This window comes from Ornithorhynchus anatinus, chromosome 9 (assembly GCF_004115215.2).
Source record: "Ornithorhynchus anatinus isolate Pmale09 chromosome 9, mOrnAna1.pri.v4, whole genome shotgun sequence".
Lineage (NCBI taxonomy): Eukaryota > Metazoa > Chordata > Mammalia > Monotremata > Ornithorhynchidae > Ornithorhynchus > Ornithorhynchus anatinus.
Genome location: NC_041736.1, coordinates 17,644,992 through 17,663,574, shown reverse-complemented (window position 1 = coordinate 17,663,574; position 18,583 = coordinate 17,644,992). Strand labels below are relative to the sequence as shown.

Sequence of the window (18,583 nt, the reverse complement as noted above, 5' to 3'; positions counted from 1 at the left end):
ATAGTAAACGTTTTAACAAATACCTTATTATTAATATTATGTGCCTAGCAGATATGTACCTGGTTGGGGCCATACCAGAAAAAAAAAGTTGCAGATGGTAATAGTACTTTTCTCTCTACTTAACCTACACCTACAGATAGGGGGCTAAAAGAAAGCTACGGTGAGATAAATTAAGATTATTCAATTTTAACCCTTTTCCATCCACTTCTCCAAAGTTTTAAGACGTTGCAGCTGGGGAGTGACTTCTGGTCATAAGACATTCAAGCTTTGCAACTGCACATTTAAACACTGGTGGCTTTAAGTATCATTCTGAAAACCTCAGCTTAGGTACCTTACAATGCTATGCATTTTAATTTGTGATACTGATTAAATACTGACTTTGGTCATTATTTTTTGGGGGGTCTTTAGTTCAGTCTTGATTACAGGCCTTCCCTGATTTACCTGCTGGACCCTGGTTTTCTCAGATTGCTCTGAACACAGGATGGTTAATTTTAGTCTCACTTCAGCATTATTCTATTAAAAATCCCAAATTTCTATCAAAGGGAGCAAAAGATTCTAATAATTTAGCAACATCATTCCCCAGAGAAGCTCTCTGCCAAACCACAGATAAGCTGTTAATAATGACCCAAGGTTGTTCACAGCCATAAATCAACTAATCAGATCTGATTTAGACAAGGTGCTTTCCCAGAAGCAGACCAAAAACTGAATGGGCTACGATTTTATCTGGCTAAGATGTTAAGGACCCTGGGAACAAGTTTCCCAGAAAATTTCAAAAATTTGATTTCTTAGGCTCTTGAGAGGATGAACCAGGCAGCAGAAACCAGACAAAGCATGGCTGGGGTAAGTAGGAAGTGGGAGATGGCCCTTCCAGAAGCAGGATTGAGGCCATTAAAGGAAATTCCATTTCTAGGATTCTCCAAGGGTATCACCATGGTGAGCCTGAAACCAAATTTAAAATGCCCCAGGGTGGGAATTTCAAACTCTCTCCAAGGTCCCATATCAAATCTCAGCAATTGGACCCTATTGTTATGAAGACAAATTTCTTACCACCGACCATCGTCTGACCTTTTTCGAGCAGGCTGGTTCTAAGGTTTTTTTGCAATAGTGACTAGAAGTAGGGAGGTTTTGTGCACCACGGTCAAATTATAAGTCTCTGTAGTCCAGATGATTAAATATGAACACTTTAGCACCCCGTCTTCTAGGCTGGTGGTTCCCTGCCTCTTGGATCATCATTACTCCCTTGTTGCAACTTGTCAATCCTTCAATCAATAGTATTTATTGAGCGCTCACAGTATACAGAGCACTATACTAAGCGCTTGGGAGAGTACAACATCAGACACATTCCCTGTGTCTGATTCAACAAGCTCACAGTCTAGCGGGGGAAACCGACATTAATATAAATAAATAAATAAATTACAGATCTGTACAGATATATACATATGTGCTGTGGGGAAGGGAGGGAGGATGAATAAAGAAGCGAGTATGAGTGAGAGAAGAGGAGAGGAAGTCTCAGTCAGGGAAGGCTTCCTGATGGAAATGTACCTTCAATAATGCTTTGAAGTGAGGGAGAGCAATTATTTGTCTATGAACAGGGAGGGCATTTCAGGCTAGAGGTAGGATGTGGGAGAGAGGTCTGCAGAGAGATTGATGAGGTCGAGGTACAGTGAGAAAGTTAGCACCAGGGAAACGAAGTGTGTGGGCTGGGTTTTAGTTGGAAGGCAGCCAGGTGAGGTAGGAGGGGCAAGGTGGTTAAGTACTTTAAAGCCAATGGTGAGGAGTTTCAGCTTGATGTGGAGGTGGTTGGGAAACCACTGGAGTTTCTTGAGGTGTGAGAAAACACGGGGAGTCAGAGGATGTGGGTTCTAATCCAGTCTCTGCCACTTGTCTGCTGTGTGACCTTGGGCAAGCTACTTCACTTCTCTGTGCTTTAGTTACTTCATCTGTAAAATGGGATTAAGACTGTGAGCCCCATATGGGACAACCCTGTATCTACCCCAGTGCTGAGAACAGGGCTTTGCACATAGTAAGCACTTAAATACCATAATTGAGCTCATCCTTCTGGACTGTGAGCCTGTTGTTGGGTAGGGATTGTCTCTATCTGTTGTTTAACTGTACCTTCCAAGTGCTTTGTACAGTGCTCTGCACACAGTAAGAACTCAATAAATACGATTGACTGAATTATTATTATGGTCTGAACATTCTTGAAGGAAAATGATTCGGGTAGCAAAATGGAGTATGGACTGGAGTGGAAAGAGACAAGGAGGTCAGCAAGGAGACTGACACAGTGATCAAGGCGGGATAAAATAAGTACTGGGATTAATGTGGTAGCAGTTTGGATGGAGAGGAGGGGGCGGATTTTGGGGATGTTGTGAAGGTAGAACTGACAGGATTTAGAGATGGCTTGAATACGTGGTTGGAACGAGACAGAGGAGAGTCAAGGATAATGCCAAGGTTATGGGCTTGTGAGACAAGTTGGTAGAGGCACTCCCTGCCCACAAGGAACTTAGATTCTGCAGGGGGAAACAGACTTTAAAATAAATTAAGGCTATGTATATAAGTTCTGTGGGGCTGAGTGCTGAATATAAAGTGCTTAAAAGGTACAGATCCAAGTGCATAGGAGATATCCAAGGGGGATGGAAGAGGGAAAACGAGGACTTAGTGGGGGAAGGCCTCTTAGAAGACATGTGATTATACTAAAGCTTTGAAGCAGGGGAGACTGATGGTCCACCATATATGAAGGAAGAGGGAGTTTCAGATAAGAGGGGGGATATAGGCAAGGGATCGGTGGCAAGACAGACAAGATCGAGGTACAGTGAATAGTTTAGATGGGAGTTGAAGTCGAGGGGGGTCAAGGAGTTCTCCGAGGGAGTGGAGTAGATGGAGAATAGAAGGGCACCCAGAACTGAGCCTTGAGGGACTCCCAGAGTTAGAAGGTGGGAGATAGAGGAGGAGCCTGCAAAACAGACGAGAAGGAATGGCCAGAGACATAAGAGAAGAATCAGCAGAGAACAGTATCATTAAAGCCAAGGTTGGAAAGTGTTTCCCAGAGGGTGCATTCATTGTCCTAACATGTGAGTAACAATTTTACAAGAAAGAAAAAATGAAAATGCCATTGGATTGAAGAGCGGCTCATCTATCTTTCTGCCTTTCTGCTGATGGGGTATGAGCATAATCATCACAGTTATTTATTAAGTGCACTGCAATATTCAAAGTGCTATCCTGGTCCCGGGGATAGTGCTGAAGGCAGCCAAGAGATTAAGGATGATTAGGATGGAGGAGAGGTCACTGAATTTGGCAAGGAGGTAGTGATTGGTGACCTTTGAGAGGGCAGTTTCTGTGGTGTGAAGGGGGCGGAAGTCAGATTAGAGGCGGTCAAGGAAAAAATTGGAGGAGAGGAAGCGGAGGCAGTGGGTCTAAATTTGCTCAAGGAGTTTGGAGAGAAATCATAGGACAGAGTTAGAGAGATAACTGGAGGGAGCCATGAGGTCAAGGGAAAAGTTTTTTAGGCTAGAGGATACATAAGCATATTTGAAAGCTGTGAGGAAGAAGCCCCTGGAGAATGGATGGTTGAAGATGGCAGCCAGGGAGGGGGCAAGTGTTTTGATTAGGTGCAAAGGATGTGTTGGAGGCACAGGTGGAGAATTTTGTGAGATATACTGAGATACTCAAGAGATACTCTTGAGACACTGCCGGGAAAGATGGGTAAGTCGAACAAAGGGCAGGATGAGGAGGGACTGGAGAGGATCAGGAGAAATTTAGGGAGATCATGCCTGAAGGAATCAGTTTTATCAATAAAGTATGTGGCCAGGTAATTAGGGGCAACAGATTGGAGAGGCAGAGGGACAAGAAGTTTGAGGAGAGAGATAAATGTCTGAAACAGCTGGATTAGGCAATGAGCATGGAAATCAATAAGGGTGAAGAATAAGATTGCCAGGCAGAGGACAGGGTAGAGTTGAAACAGGTGAGGATTAATCTGAGATAGACGAGGTCAGCCTGAGTCTGGATTTCCACCAGCAGCGCTCCACGGCTTATGCACAGGAACAGAGAGTGCATATGGGCAAATGTGAACAGTTTGGAGATAATTCTATTTAATTGATTTGTATTTGGAGGCAAAAATGTACACTTGAAACTTTAGAATTGTTTTCATTTGGAAGCCTAGCAAATTCACCCAACATAGAACATTGGGAAATATTTGAACCCTTGTTATCCCAGGCTCCTAGGTAGTCCTGGAAGGGTTGTTGATTATTAAAAATCAATTGATCTTAATCTATTAAATGATTTATTTTGGACTTCTTTACTGTTTTTATTATAAATGTAGAAGTAGTTTGGGAGCAAGATTTCTTTCTTCTACATGCATTTCTCCTCCATTTTTGAGTGGATGAATTCCTTGAGGTCAGAGACTGAGTGTCGTAGGTTTCACTATAAATCCCCAGGGATCAGGATAGAACTTTGAATATTGCAGTGCACTTAATAAATAAATGTGATGATTATGCTCATACTCCATCAGCAGAAAGGCAGGGTGACTGATGAGCTGCTCTTCAATCCAATAGCATTTTCATTTTTTCTTCATTGCAAAATTGTTACTCATGTGCTAGGGCAGTGGGAACCTAGTGCAATTCCTTTAACCTGTCCTGACTGACCTATTGTCAACCAATTCAAAAAAAAAAAAAAAAGGTCAAAATCAATTTCCTATTAGTACACTGATCCTGTTACTTTCACAGAGAAGTCATGGTGAACACAGCATCCTTCAGTTTCCAGGGGTTCATTTCAAGCAAAGCCTCAACCATTCACAAGGACAAGCCCAAGGAAATTAAAAATCAACCTTAACTTGGTACAAAGTGCAGCTACTATGCCAGCTGTGCAATAATCCTCAACTTGCTCCATTACTTTAAAAAAAGTCAGCTATTAAGTACTGTCATTTTGGGGCTAGTGCCGCTTCTGAGCTCCTGTTGGTCTACATATTGGTAATAGCCATTAGTGTAGAAATTAAAGCTTGCATGGATTTTTACAGAATCATGTGCCTGCTGTAAAAACAATTAAAACGATTAGAATTTCAAAGGCATGCCTCTAATTACAGCAGGATCAAAGACATGCTATAGAGAAGCTGGCAATTTGGTCAATGTTCATTCTTTACTAGTTGGTTCAGAGGGGGCACATATTGCCATTCGGCCATACCAGAATAACTGAGGAAAAATAACCTTTGTCTATACCTCACCATCCTGAAGAAGTGCCAGGCTCACTACGCTTTCAGGCATTTGGTTATGTTTGGGGTCATCAGTTGAAATCCTCCATCAAAAAAGCAGATTACAACCTTAGCAAGCATCTTTAAAATTAACCTAGAAACAGCCCTGGCGATGCATATATTTTGGTGCAACTCCTCTCCCAAAGACCTGGAAGAAAGGCAGGGAGCAAAACCCTGCATATGCTTCTATTTGTATAGCCTTCTTTCTGAAAAATAATCACAGTCTTAGCATTCTGTGCCACTGCATTCCATCTTCCCTTCCTCTTCCCCATGCATTATTTAAGTATACTGCTCTGTGTAGTGCCATTAGATTTTTCCTCTGAGTAACTATCAACAGCAGCTTTATCGTCTGCTCTAACAGGAAATACAGGGCATGGCAAGTTCCACCCATTGATTTGCTCCACTTTAGCCTCGATAATAAAATAAGATAATCTAATTTAGTAAAAATCAACTGTGAAATCAGAGATTCGTGGCAAAAAACTTTTTAAATGTAATTTAGACTAGCAATCAATGCTTATTCAGTTTCAAAGCCATCTCAGCTTTCTCTCCTTACAGATGCTTAAGTGATACTAAATTAAATAATTGACAATTTTTATAAAAACTGCAGGAAATTACCATCTCTACTTAATTTTGGAATAAGGTCTATAGAAAACACTTTACAATGATTTTCCTTAATAACCGGTAATACAAACATATCCAGATGAGAAAATAATGCATTGAGACTTCTGCTTGAGTCTCCAGAGCTTTAAATAAAATAAGACCACAATTGTGTACTACTAGATTACTCCCACAAGAGAGATATTAAAGAATGTACAGCAAGGAAACTAATGCTACAAGTATTTAAAATGCTGAATCCAGCTGGGAATTAATAGCATAACTTTTTTTTTCCACTCCCGATAAATACAATATCAAACTCATCTCTGCTTAACACTTAATTCTAAAACATTCTTGTTGAACTGAAAACAAAATGAAATCTATTATTGTCTAAATAAACAGCTCTAAGCCTTCGCTGAATGCACAGAAACAAGAAATCCATTATGCCTGTGCACAAACACGCTGGCTATAGGAAGTAAACTGAAAAACTTACACTGATATCTCATCACAGGTCCAGCCCAGTACGTAGCCCTAAGGGTACATTTTATGGTTTTTATCCGAGCTGTGGTCTTCTCCCTGATGTGACTACACAGACACATGGCTAGGTTGCAATCAGCTTCTCTCAGTGATGTATGAGAGCCCTGCTGGTTTATCTTGTCTTTCTGCAGCCCATTAGCACTAATGCTCCTGTGTATGCATCCTACCTTTCTCCAGCTGAAGTCACTGCTTTATCATTGGAAATCCAAATTAAAGAGCCAGTCAACACAGCATGGTGGTTCCCTCCCCACGCATCCTTCCTTTTCCATGAAATAGCTGCCAGGCAGTTACTCCCAGACAAGGATACCACTGTTTATTCCATCGAACCTCCCTTTCCACATCCTCGTGAGAACAGCAGTCAGGGAAACAGAAGGATAGGTCCAGTGGGACTTAGTTCAAAGGTTTATTTATGATTTATTCTATTAAATGATACAGATGGTTTCAGGAAATATAGTAGATAACTGCAATTTTCTGATTTGTCAACCAGGAAAATAGGATTTTTGCTATTTATAAACACAAAAGTATCTGTGCAGTTTTCTGCACAGAATGAAATGTAACTTTTTCAGTTACTTTCCTCAATAATTTCTTTTGTAATTTTGAAATACTCCTTTTATTTAAGGTCTCTTAGTGGCTTGCTTCAGAGTGGCACTATAATTTAGAGAGGCTGTGAAACATTGTAAAAAGCTGTAAAAATAGATGCATGTAAATGCAACTCAATATAGATCTTTATATTGATAAGGCAGCAGCAAATATAGGAAATAAAATCCCACAATTAGTAAATTAGTTTTAAGTTCCAACCACTATTTTCTTGGGTTTCCCAAAACATGTGGAAGAGAACACAGATTTGAGCATTTATTCCAGACAATTTTGACAACAAGTTTGTTCTAAGCCTAACTATAGCAAATGCTTCGAATTTACGTTCTCATTGTCTACAGAAATAGGAATAGGAAACAAAAACAGATCTCTCATCTCTACTGAATGAATTTAAGCAATTGAAGTAAATAATGCTATTCAGTTAATCTTCATTCCTCAAAGCTCCCTTGCATTCACCTCAAAATAGGTACAAATTGCATGAAAAAATTGAAGGTTTGAGAGCATTCCAAAAAGGAAGCAATACTGGGTAATAAGAATAAAAATTGTGGTATTTATTAAACACTCACTGTGTCAGGCACTGTACTAAGCACTGGGGTAGATACAAGGTAAGTGGGTTGGACACAGTCCCTGTCTCACATAGGGCTCACAGTCTTAAATCCCCATTTTCTAGATGAGGTAGCTGAGGTACAGAGAAGTGAAGTGACTTGCCCAAGGTCACACAGCAGAGCCAGGATTAGAACCCACATCCTTCTGACTCCAGGCCCATGCCCTATCCATTAAGCTATAATTGCTTCTGTAAATTTCTCCTTCCAGAATAAGTCCCCCTAACCAACGGTGCTTCAGTTTCTTCTGGGTTTCTTTCCATAACTATGATTATGACTACAATTATTTTAACAACTCTTCCTCCCTATTATAAATCCTTAATTGGCTTTATATTTCATAATTATCATGGCTTCTTAATAAAAAGGACTGTAACTGCCCCGAACTATTTAAGGCCATATGCAAAATATGGTTCCGAAAGAGGAAAATCCCTTGGAAAGTCCAAACACTGGTGAATTACAATCTACTGGGACAAATGGAAGTACCTCAGGATTTGTACATATTTTCCTTGAAAATGTGGGTGTATTATGAACTTCCTCTTATGGAGTACACTGTCCCATTGACATGGATGTAATCTGCTAATTTTCTGTTCCAGAAACACCTTCTACATGACTGACCACATGCACCCCAACCTCATTCCCTCCATCTCTGTCTCCCCAGCACTCCTCATCCCTCCCAGTACATGGGCATTCTTGGTAAATTAGGGAGGGGTGCTGGCTCCCTTCAAACTACAGACTTCAGTCATTACCAGAAGGAGGGGTGAAGAAAATGCCTCTGGGTTTTCACTTCTTTTGGTCAGACACCTCGGTCCGAGCCCCTAGAAGCAAGGAAGTAGCTCCATTCAGCCCAGCTGCCTCACCGCTCTCTGACAGTCTGGCTCTGATCTCTGTCCCCCCTTTCTCCCTGGGGCCTGTGCTCCACAGACTCTGCAGCTGTTCCCTGGGTCCCTGATCTGCCCTCTTTCACTCCCCAGGTTCTCCAAATTCCTAATAACCCTGTACCCCCTCTCTTCTCTTCTTCCAGACTGCAGGGTTTGGAAACCCCCCTGGGTGCTGCTGCTTCAGATCAGCAGGAGCTGAGAGAGAGGTGAAAATTTATCAGCATACTGTCTTGACACTGGTTTTAAAAAATTGAGGGGAGCTGAGAGGAGACAGGTGAAAAAAGGGCTGAGTTAGGAGTCTGGAGGGGAAGGAAAACAACTCAGAACAGTGCAGAGAAGGAAATGAATGGGATGAGAGAAGAGGGCAGGGAGGGTATTGAATTTCCAGCAGTGATTATACATAACATGAGATGTGATTTAGTGATCCTGGGCTATGTCAGAAATTACTGCTTGACCACTCCAGTTTTTGTGTGTTATTGCTGCTTGTGATGGGAGATATTCTGGTCCTAGGAATAATATATTTGCTGCTCTATAGAGAACTCTGGGGCCATTGAAGAGAAGATCATAAATGTACATATTTAGTTGAGTAAGTACCTAACTTTCTATTTTTACCTTGGTATTCTCTGTCTAGCTCTGGAAAACTCCTTCTCAATGAGACGAAAACATTACTGATAGCCCTCGAATCAGAAAGACAATAGCAACTAAATGCTGATGCCTATGCCCTAGAAGTTCACTCCAATAAAACATTCAGATGATTATAAACTAGTTTGCAGAACTGCAAATAATTATAATAATGATAATGATGTGCCAAGCACTGTTCTAAGTGCTGGGGTAGATAAAGGGTAATTATGTTGTCCCACGTGGGGCTTACAGTCTTAACCCCCATTTTACAGATGAGGTAACTGAGGCACAGAGAAGTGAAGTGACTTGCCCAAAGTCACACAGCTGATAAGTGGAAGAGTCAGGATTAGAACCCATGACCTCTGACTCCCAAGACCGGTCTCTTTCCACTAAGCCACGCTGCTGCTTCTGCAAAGCCATAAGGACGGACCCTGACACTGAAGACAACCAAACTGTATCAGCCGGCACCTGGCAAAACTTTGTATACAGCCAATTGACAACATTCCGTTCTGTCCCACTGACTACAGAAAATCTGAGTGCTATGGATTCTGCTACTTAGGCAGAGCACTATCCAATGTTACAAGACTAAATCTGCAAGTCTAATCAAGATGTCACATCCAACTTGGAGAGGTTCCTTAATATTAAATGGCAAGACTATTGGCTGATAATTGATGAGGCCAGATCCCAAGCAATGAATGAGGCCTAAAACAGACAGGCCTGAACACGGCTTTGCAGCAGTGCTCAGCACAGCATACCTTCATTCATTCACTCAGTCGTATTTAATGAGTGCTTATTGTGTGCAGAGAACTGTACTAAGCACTTGGGAGAGTACAGTATGACAAGAAACAGACAGAATCTCTGCCCACAACAAGCTTACAGTCTAGAGGGGGTGACAGACATTAATATGAACACATGAATTACAGATATATCCATAAGTGCTGTGGGACTGAAGAAGGGGGTGATGAATAAAAGGAGCCAGTCAGGGCAACACAGAAGGGATTGGGAGAAGAGGAAAGGAGGGCTTAGACACCTTTGCTGGGCATGACAAGTGAGGAGAATGGACAAGGCAGGCTACAAAAACACCTGCTAAATAGGACGTGAAGTGAGAAGGCTCTAAAAAAAAGAAGGGCTGAAAAGAATATTTCAGACCTAAATAGGTAAATCCTTAGATGTTGGTAACTGGGAGACAAGAGCAGACAACATCCCGAAACGTTATGCAGTGATTTGAAATGGGATTAGTCTTTAGAGAAGAGGGCTTTAGGTGACCATAACACCAAAAGTAAGAAATTAAAATGGTGCCAGGCACTCAGGATTGGAAATGTGACAGCCTTTCAAGGACATTTTTTACATGCACAAAAGGTGGAACTGTCTGTGACTCACGTATCTTATCAACCACCCATACAGAAACTGATAAAATCTAACCTTTAGTAACATCATCTTCAAATCCCAAAGATGCCTATCCATCTTTCTCTCTCTTTCTCGAAATAGCTACGTAGAATGTCACATACTTACCCACATGTGTATGTGGTGGACAAAGCTCATACAAAGCTCGCTGTGGGCAGGGAATGTATCTGTATAATGTTGTTCTGTACTATCCCAAGTGCTTAGTACAGTGCTCTGCACACAGTTAAGAGCTCAATAAATACAATTGAATGAATTTCCCCTCCATCTTAGAGTGATTAGTGTGCAAAGTTGCTTGTATATTCTTGGTATTTAACAATGCCAGAAATACTTGTGGCAAATTCTTTGGCTTAATTTTACTTAAATAATACACTAATTATTTCCAGAGTTAGCTACCACAGTTTAAGCACTATTCAGAGAGAAAAAGTAAAGTCTGCTAAACTAGGCATAGCCACTTTCAGCTTGTGGAGCCTGCAGAAGTCAACAACTATCTATTCTTGAGCCTGCTCCTGGACTTTGGATCCCTATCTCAGGAAAACATGGCTGAAGAGATTAATAATTATGGTAATTATCAAGTATTTTCTATGTGCAAAATAATGGAGTAGATGATACAAAAGAATCAAATCAGACAAGGTCCCTACTCAACATGAGGCCCACATTCAAAGAGATTCAACACTCAAAGGTCAGTGGTTGAGTTTGGATGAGACACCCAGGTCTCTGGCCTTCTAGTGCATGCTCCTTCCACTAGGCAAAGTTGCCTCCCTCTTTATAAGAAACAAAACTGATATCTATTCCTTTGTGTTACTTGAAATAATAGATTACAATAAGCCCAAGGTGTCATTACGGGAAGCAGCGTGGCTCAGTGGAAAAGAGCCTGGGCTTCGGAGTCAGAGGTCATGAGTTCGACTCCTGGCTCTGCCACTTGTCAGCTGTGTGACTGTGGGCAAGTCACTTAACTTCTCTGTGCCTCAGTTACCTCATCTGTAAAATGGGGATTAACTGTGAGCCCCACGTGGGACAACCTGATTACCCTGTATCTACCCCAGTGCTTAGAACAGTGCTCTGCACATAGTAAGCGCTTAACAAATACCAACATTATTATTTTTATTATTACTATTACTATTAATGAGTTCACGTAATTTATTTTTATTTTTCTCACAATAAGAGCCATATGATAAACCTCTTATTTTCATGGGGGCAGAAAATAATGATACTCTGGCAAACAGCACTTTTCAACAAGCAATATAATGGAGGATATTTGTTCTAAAACACAGATGCAATTCAGTAAATATAGGCTAATTGTACAGAAGGACCAAGTGTGTTTTTACAAATAATCCACTGTCTTCAAGAAAGCTCAATATTACATGAAATTGGGGCAATTACTAATAAATAATCAAAAATCACATTCTGTTGGGTAACAAAAGAATAAGTGAGCTCTGCATTACATGGGTGGTTTTGTGTATCATTAATTTTTTTTTAAACATACCACATTTAAAAGACCAGGGAGTTTATTCCAGATGTTTGGCCTATATGTTGCATAATAAAAACAAAACAGGTTGGGTGAGGCTAAAGGTACATCTGAAGTATGTTCAGATCAAAATGAACTATAGTCACAATGTGATTACACAGTGTAAAGAACCAATATTTCCGTAGTTCCTTGAAGAGACATTTTTCAACTATGTGGAATGAGGAGACCAAAACAGTGGGTTGCAAATTAAAACGAGAGCATGGGTTTGGAAAGCTGACTGCACAGTATTTCTAATTTAATTACATTTGGAAAAGTAGTGATGAAAGAGGTAACTATTCACCCCACCCAAGACCAGAAATAGCTCTTGTTGAAGAATTTGCCATTGCATAAGTCATTCAGATGTTTTTGATCAGTAAAACACCAATAAAGATGTAACTTTGGAAAAAAGATTCCACACATATTGGTCAAAGAGAAGAGGGAAGCTGAAAACATTTTAATTAGTGATATTGTACCGAAACACCACATACTGGTGACTACAAAGGCAGATGATCTGTTCTGTCATCTGGGAGGTAAATAAAAGAGTGTGCTTTGGAGCAGTTTGTAAAGCCATGTAACAGAGACAGTAAATTTGTACTACAAAGTACTGATAGGTTAAATCAAGGATGATGAGTGGAAACAAGGCTCAGATAGTGCTGCATGATTGCATAAAAGAGATAACATATGAAATTAGGAAATTAATGGATGAACGCAGAAAATCAGAGGGAGAATGTGATTCAAAGCCACTTGATGGAATCTCTCAAGCAACCTAAAAACTTTCTCTGAGGTGGAAGGAATAAAAGGAAACAGCGCAAATGAGCCTGACAGCTTGGGAACAAAGGCATTAATGATAGGGTTCAAGTAAGATTCAAAGTGAAGCACACAAGGTTCTCAAACCTGCAACTTCAGCTGTAACTCAAATGCTAGTATCTGGATACTCCATTACCTCCGCCAAATCCCAATTCCTTTCAAACACTTAAAGTTTTAAAATTTGGCTCTTTTCACTCCAAGTCAGTTGGATGACTTAACCTTACAAGTGAACAAAGTAATTTCATGGACTTTCTACAGAAAGCGGGGAGAGCATCACATTCCCATTTGTCACTGAAGGAGTCATAATTCTTGACTTCACTCTAGTGGTTCAAGGATACATCATTATATAAATTAAGTTAATGGGTACAATAATTCTTAAAACAAGCAAGTAAATGAATTACACATCCTTCTACAGGAAATTTTCCTAACATATGAAGAGAATAAAGTCAAACAAATGAACAAGATATTTTCTGTTAATTCAGTGGGTATGGATAGGTTTCATTTGGAAACAACTCTAGAATTTATCAAATACAAACCAGTGTGCCTAAAGGACTTGTGTATATCACACATGAAGACATGTAACCAAAAATAAACTCAACAAGCAGCCAAGACAATTCCTCTTTAACAAGAGCCAGGACAGGATAAGGCAGGAAAAATTGCAAGTGATGCCAAATTTGAAGTTTCCATGACTACTAACAGGACTTTTGACTGTGGCTCTCCCTAATGCTTGCAACCAAATCCCAGAATTACTTATTTTGGAGCAAGGAAAAACAGAACTGCTGAAAATGAATGTTGCTGTATGAATGCACAAGGAGAGAGGAACTCTGAAGATAATTAGGACCCTAACAATTGAGGAGCCGGTTTTTGAGACAATGCATAAATTCATTTTGTAATACTCTCTTAGAAATTGTGCTGAACTATGAAACTCTTAAAAGAAGCAGCATGGCCCAGTGGCAAGAGCATAAGCTTGGTAGTCAGAGGACCTGGATTTTAATCTCAGCTCTACCTCTTATCTGCTGGGACACCTTGGGCAGGTCACTTAACTTCTCTGTGCCTCAGTTCCCTCATCTGCAAAATGGGGGTTCAATATCCATTCTCCCTCCTACATGGACTGTGATCCCCATGTGGGACCTGATTATCTTGTATCTACCTCAGACATTAGTACAATGCTTAGCACATAGTAAGCACTTAAATACCACTATTATTATTATCATTAAAAAAGCCAGAGATATAGATTTTGCCAGATGTGTTACTCTGCCCATTCCATTTTTATCAATCAATCACTGTGTGCAGAGCACTGTAAGCATTTGGGAGAGTACAATACGATAGTGTTTACTCCATCAGAGCCACAAAAGGGTCAACTGTTTTTTCCTACCTCTTTTAGCCCACTCCCCTGGCATCCTCACTCCTTTCTCATCCTCCTTTGATAAGAGCCAGCCCCAATATCCTTACCTATTAGATGCTCTCTCTTTGTTTGTGCACCTGGCATGTGAGCCAAGCAGGGTGTAAAGGGGCAGGGCAAGGCCAGGATGGCATGAGGCGGGCCCTTGAAACACAAGTTGGAAAAGCTGCTGCAGAGTCACCCCACCCTGGTTTCTGGTGTCTCTTACCCCCAACCCGGCCAGGCAGGGCCAGGCAAAAAGTTCCCTAGAGTGACCTCAGAAACAACAAAAATAATAATATTTATTAACTGAAACTCAAAAAAATTTAAAGCCAGTAGAATTTCTTTGAATCATCTTCCCTTCACATCTGTGAGATATGAGGAGGTTAGGATGGATGTTTCCATTTTCCAGATGGAAGTCTGAAGTAAAGGGAGATGATAATGAAGGGCTTTATCCCTGGTCACTTAATAAGGTAGATGCCCCAGATGAAATTGAACCAGATCTCTAAACTCCCAGACTGCTGCTCTTGCCTTCTCCCTGAATTTCACTGCCAGAAAACTGGTGTCTGATAAGTACAACAGACCACAGAAGTGGTCTCACATCTTCCTGTGGGATATATTTTCCATGTTTGACAGCCCCAGTGGAATCAGTAAGCTCGTTGTAGGAAGAGAATGTGTCTATTAGCTCACCTCCTCCTCCAAGAGGCCTTCCCAGACTGAGCTACCCCTTTTCCCTCTGCTCCCCCTCCGCCCTCTGCTCCTTCCCCCTTTCCCCCTTCCCCCCCTCTCAGCTAAGCCCCCTTTCCTGCTGCTCCTCCCCCTCTCCCTTCCCCTCAGCACTGTGCTCATTTGTATATATCTTTATTACCCTATTTATTTTGTTAATGAGGTGTACATCTCCTTGATTCTATTTACTGTGATTATGTTGTCTTGTTTTTGTCCGTCTGTCTCCCCCAGTTAGACTGTGAGCCCAACAATGGGCAGGGATTGTCTCTATCTGTTGCCGAACTGTACATTCCAAGCACTTAGTACAGTGCTCTGCACATAGTAAGTGCTCAATAAATACTATTGAACGAATTATTATATAGTACTCTCCCAGGCACTTAGTGCAGCACCCAATAAATACAACTGAATTAATGAATGAATCAATCAATGGCTGTGCCACATTTTCACTAGACACACCTGAGCAAGGTGCCTCAGTGAGGCAGAAAGCCCAGAGCAAGGCCAGGGTCTGGCTTCCTCTGGTGACATATCATCACCAAGTCAAACATCAGAACTGCTATCTTTTAAGAGAAGGTGGGGCCAAGGGGTTTGTTGGCATCATTCAAACACTATGAACTTTCCCTGCTCAATCAGTTCTCGGTATCATATGAATAGTAGGTGAAATGAGGTGGAAGAGTATGGGGACTGTAGTAATGTCCCAAACAGCACTGTGTTTATAAAACTGTCACTTTTCTATTAGGGTGATGAAGACCAGGCTAGACTAGTCCTCCAGACTGTAAGCTCCTTGGGGGCAGGAAAAGGAAACATGCCAACCAACTCTGTAGTACTGTACTCTCCTAAGCACTTAGTACAGTTCTCTGGACCCAGTAAGCACTCAATAAATACCACTGATTGATGGGGATGCCATTAAGCTCTATAGTAATCACATTCCATTTTGCCCAATTATTAGGGACATTTCTATGTGATTTAATCAATTAACCTATAGTATTTAATGGGCACCTGTTGCGTGCAAATCACTGTACTAAGTACCTGGGAAAGTACAATCCTATAGCCTAGGTAGATACGATCCCTGCCCACAAGGAACTCACAGACTAAGAGGGGAGCAGACATTAAACTACAGGTGGGTAGGTACCTAAGTATTGATGGCTGGAAGGGGTGAATATTAAGGAGCTTAAGAGGCACACTGCAGAGATAATGCAGAAAGGAGGACTGAGGCAAGTGAGGGCTTGGGGCAGGACTCTCAGAGGAGATGTAATTTAGTATGGCTTTGAAGGTAGGGAGAGTGGTGGCCTGTCAGGTATGGAAGGGGTGGGAGTTCCAGACCAGAGGAAGGATGTGGTTAAGGGATGGGTGGCAAGAGATGAGATCGAGGAGTGGTGAGACAAGTGCAGAATGATATTTTAGAAAAATGATCCAAGCTGCCAAGTGAGGTAGTGTGGCCTAGTGGAAAGAGCCTGAGCCTGGGAGTCTGAGGACCTAGGTTCTAAACCCAGATCTGCCAAATGCTAGCTGTGTGACCTTGGGCAAGTCACTTAACTTCTCTGTGCCTCATTACCTCATCTATAAAATGGGGATTAAGACTGTGAGCCTCATGTGGGACAACCTGATTACCCTGTATCTACTCCAGCGCTTAGAACAGTGCTCTGCACATAGTAAGCACTTAACAAATACCAACATTATTAATGAAAGGCAATGGTACAAGGTTTGCTGGTTATTATAGAACAAAAGTGGCTGAGCCATCAGAAAAACCTGTTGGGGTTGGAAAGTAAAGCCTCGGGAGTGAAGAAATCGTGGTTCCAGATAGTGGGGAACATTGGTGGATGGAGAAGCCATCAAGTGGTGAGCAGAGAGACAGGAATGCTTATCATCTTCAAAAACATTTATTATTGAATGCCTACAATGATGGTAATGCTATCCCAAGAACTTTAAACGCATATAGAAAGTGGTATAAAAGCTCAAAGTTTGGTGGAGGGAGGAAAAGAAGGGAATGGAACAAACAAAAATAATTAGCAATTTAACATTATTCACTTGAACATGTTAAACAAGCTTTGCTTGGCTAAGTAGGGCAGGGCACCCACAGTATCCCCATTGCCTCTCTGACGCCCTGCTCCACTGCCCCTCCCCCCAGTCTACTCCACACAAAGTTTCCTAGTTGCAAAAGGTAAGAAGCGCCTCCACCCTGCTTCTGCCCCACTGGAAAAGTAGCAGGTTGGGAGACACCACCTTCTTTACCCAAGCAGCAAATCACGATTTAGCCAAATCAAGCCTCTCAAAGATAAAATACTCTGAATATTCACAGAATGATCCAGAAGGTTTATTAAACCGAACACCAGGAAGAGAAGCAACTTGGTCTATCCCCTGGCCTTCAAGCAGGAATAAACCTAAATTACCATTATTATTATTATTGTATTTATTAAGGGCTTACTATGTGTCAAGCACTGCCCAAGCCCTGGGATAATTACGTGTAAATCAGGCTGGACACAGTCCCTGTCCCACATGGGGCTCACATTCTTAATTCCAATTTTACAGACAAGAAAACTGAGGCACAGAGAAGTTAAGTGACTTGTCCAAGTTCACCCAGATGGCAACTGGCAGAGTCAGTACTAGAATCTAGGTCCTCTGCCTCCCAGGACTGTGCTCTTTCCACTAGGCCAGACTTACATCTAGTTTAAATCCTCCAGGCTGCAGTTAAATCTATTCCTCATGATGGGTATGTTTTCCTGACATCAAGAGTAGGTCATCACTATCTGAAACTTTCCCTTTTTGTATGGCTTTGGACAGCACTGATTTTGACGGGGGCCAAAAATCAAGTAGCCATTTGTGAAACTGTAATACCAGGGAAATAATTCCTGTCCAAATTTTGAAAGGAAATCCACATTGCAAAATATTTCTTTACAGCCAGAGGAAATCACAGGAAAGCACTCTGACTGGATTTTGTGGTATTTATTTTTAGATACAGGATAATCTTCTGGCAATGGAGGACAGTCAAGGCTAAGCTCATAAATAAAAACAATTGAATCTCATGCTTCAGAGAATGCAACTGATTTGGGGTGAGAGGTTGGAAGGAGTTCAGAAGAACTTTTGCTCCCATGAAAAATCCAACCCTAGAGGAAAGACTGCAGGCATTCACTATTACACCTACTTCCCATCAATCAATGGTTCTTATTGAGCTGTTGCTGTGTGCACAGCACTCTACTAAGCACTTTCATTCATTTATTCAGTCATATTTATTGACACTCATTGTGTGCAGAGCACTGTTCTAGACATTTGGGAGATTATAATATAACAAGAGACACATTCTCTGCCCACAGTGAGGGAGAGTACAATCCAACTGAGTTGATAGACATGTGCATTCATTCAATCAGATTTAACTGAGCTCTTACTCTGTGCAAACCACTGTACTAAGTGCATGTTCCCTGCCCACAGTGTGCTTACAATCTAGGCTCAATAAATCCCAGGAGCATAATAATAATAATAGTATTTGTTGAGCGCTTACTATATGCCAGGCACTCTACTTAGCGCTGGGGTAGACACAAGTAAATCAGGTTGGATACAGTCCCTGTCCCACATGGGGCTCACAATCTCAATCTCCATTTTACAGATGAGGAAACTGAGGCCCAAAGAAGTGAAGTGACTTGCCCACTGTCATGCAGGAGACATGTGGCAGAGCAGGGATTAGAACCCAGGTCCTTCTGA

At 41.4% G+C, this 18,583-nt stretch overlaps 1 protein-coding gene across 5 annotated transcripts in view; it reads right to left on the bottom strand.

The window, feature by feature from the left end:
- Positions 1–18,583, bottom strand: part of RAPGEF4 (Rap guanine nucleotide exchange factor 4) — a 187,350-nt gene that overhangs the window by 124,093 nt on the left and 44,674 nt on the right. The window contains exon 1 of one of the 5 annotated variants that reach the window (XM_007671240.3): positions 6,330–6,479. The exons of the other annotated variants lie outside the window; for them this stretch is intronic. The gene's annotated coding sequence lies outside the window, so the exon portion shown is untranslated. Of the gene's footprint in view, positions 1–6,329; positions 6,480–18,583 lie in introns of those variants that run through there. 5 annotated transcript variants of the gene reach the window in all.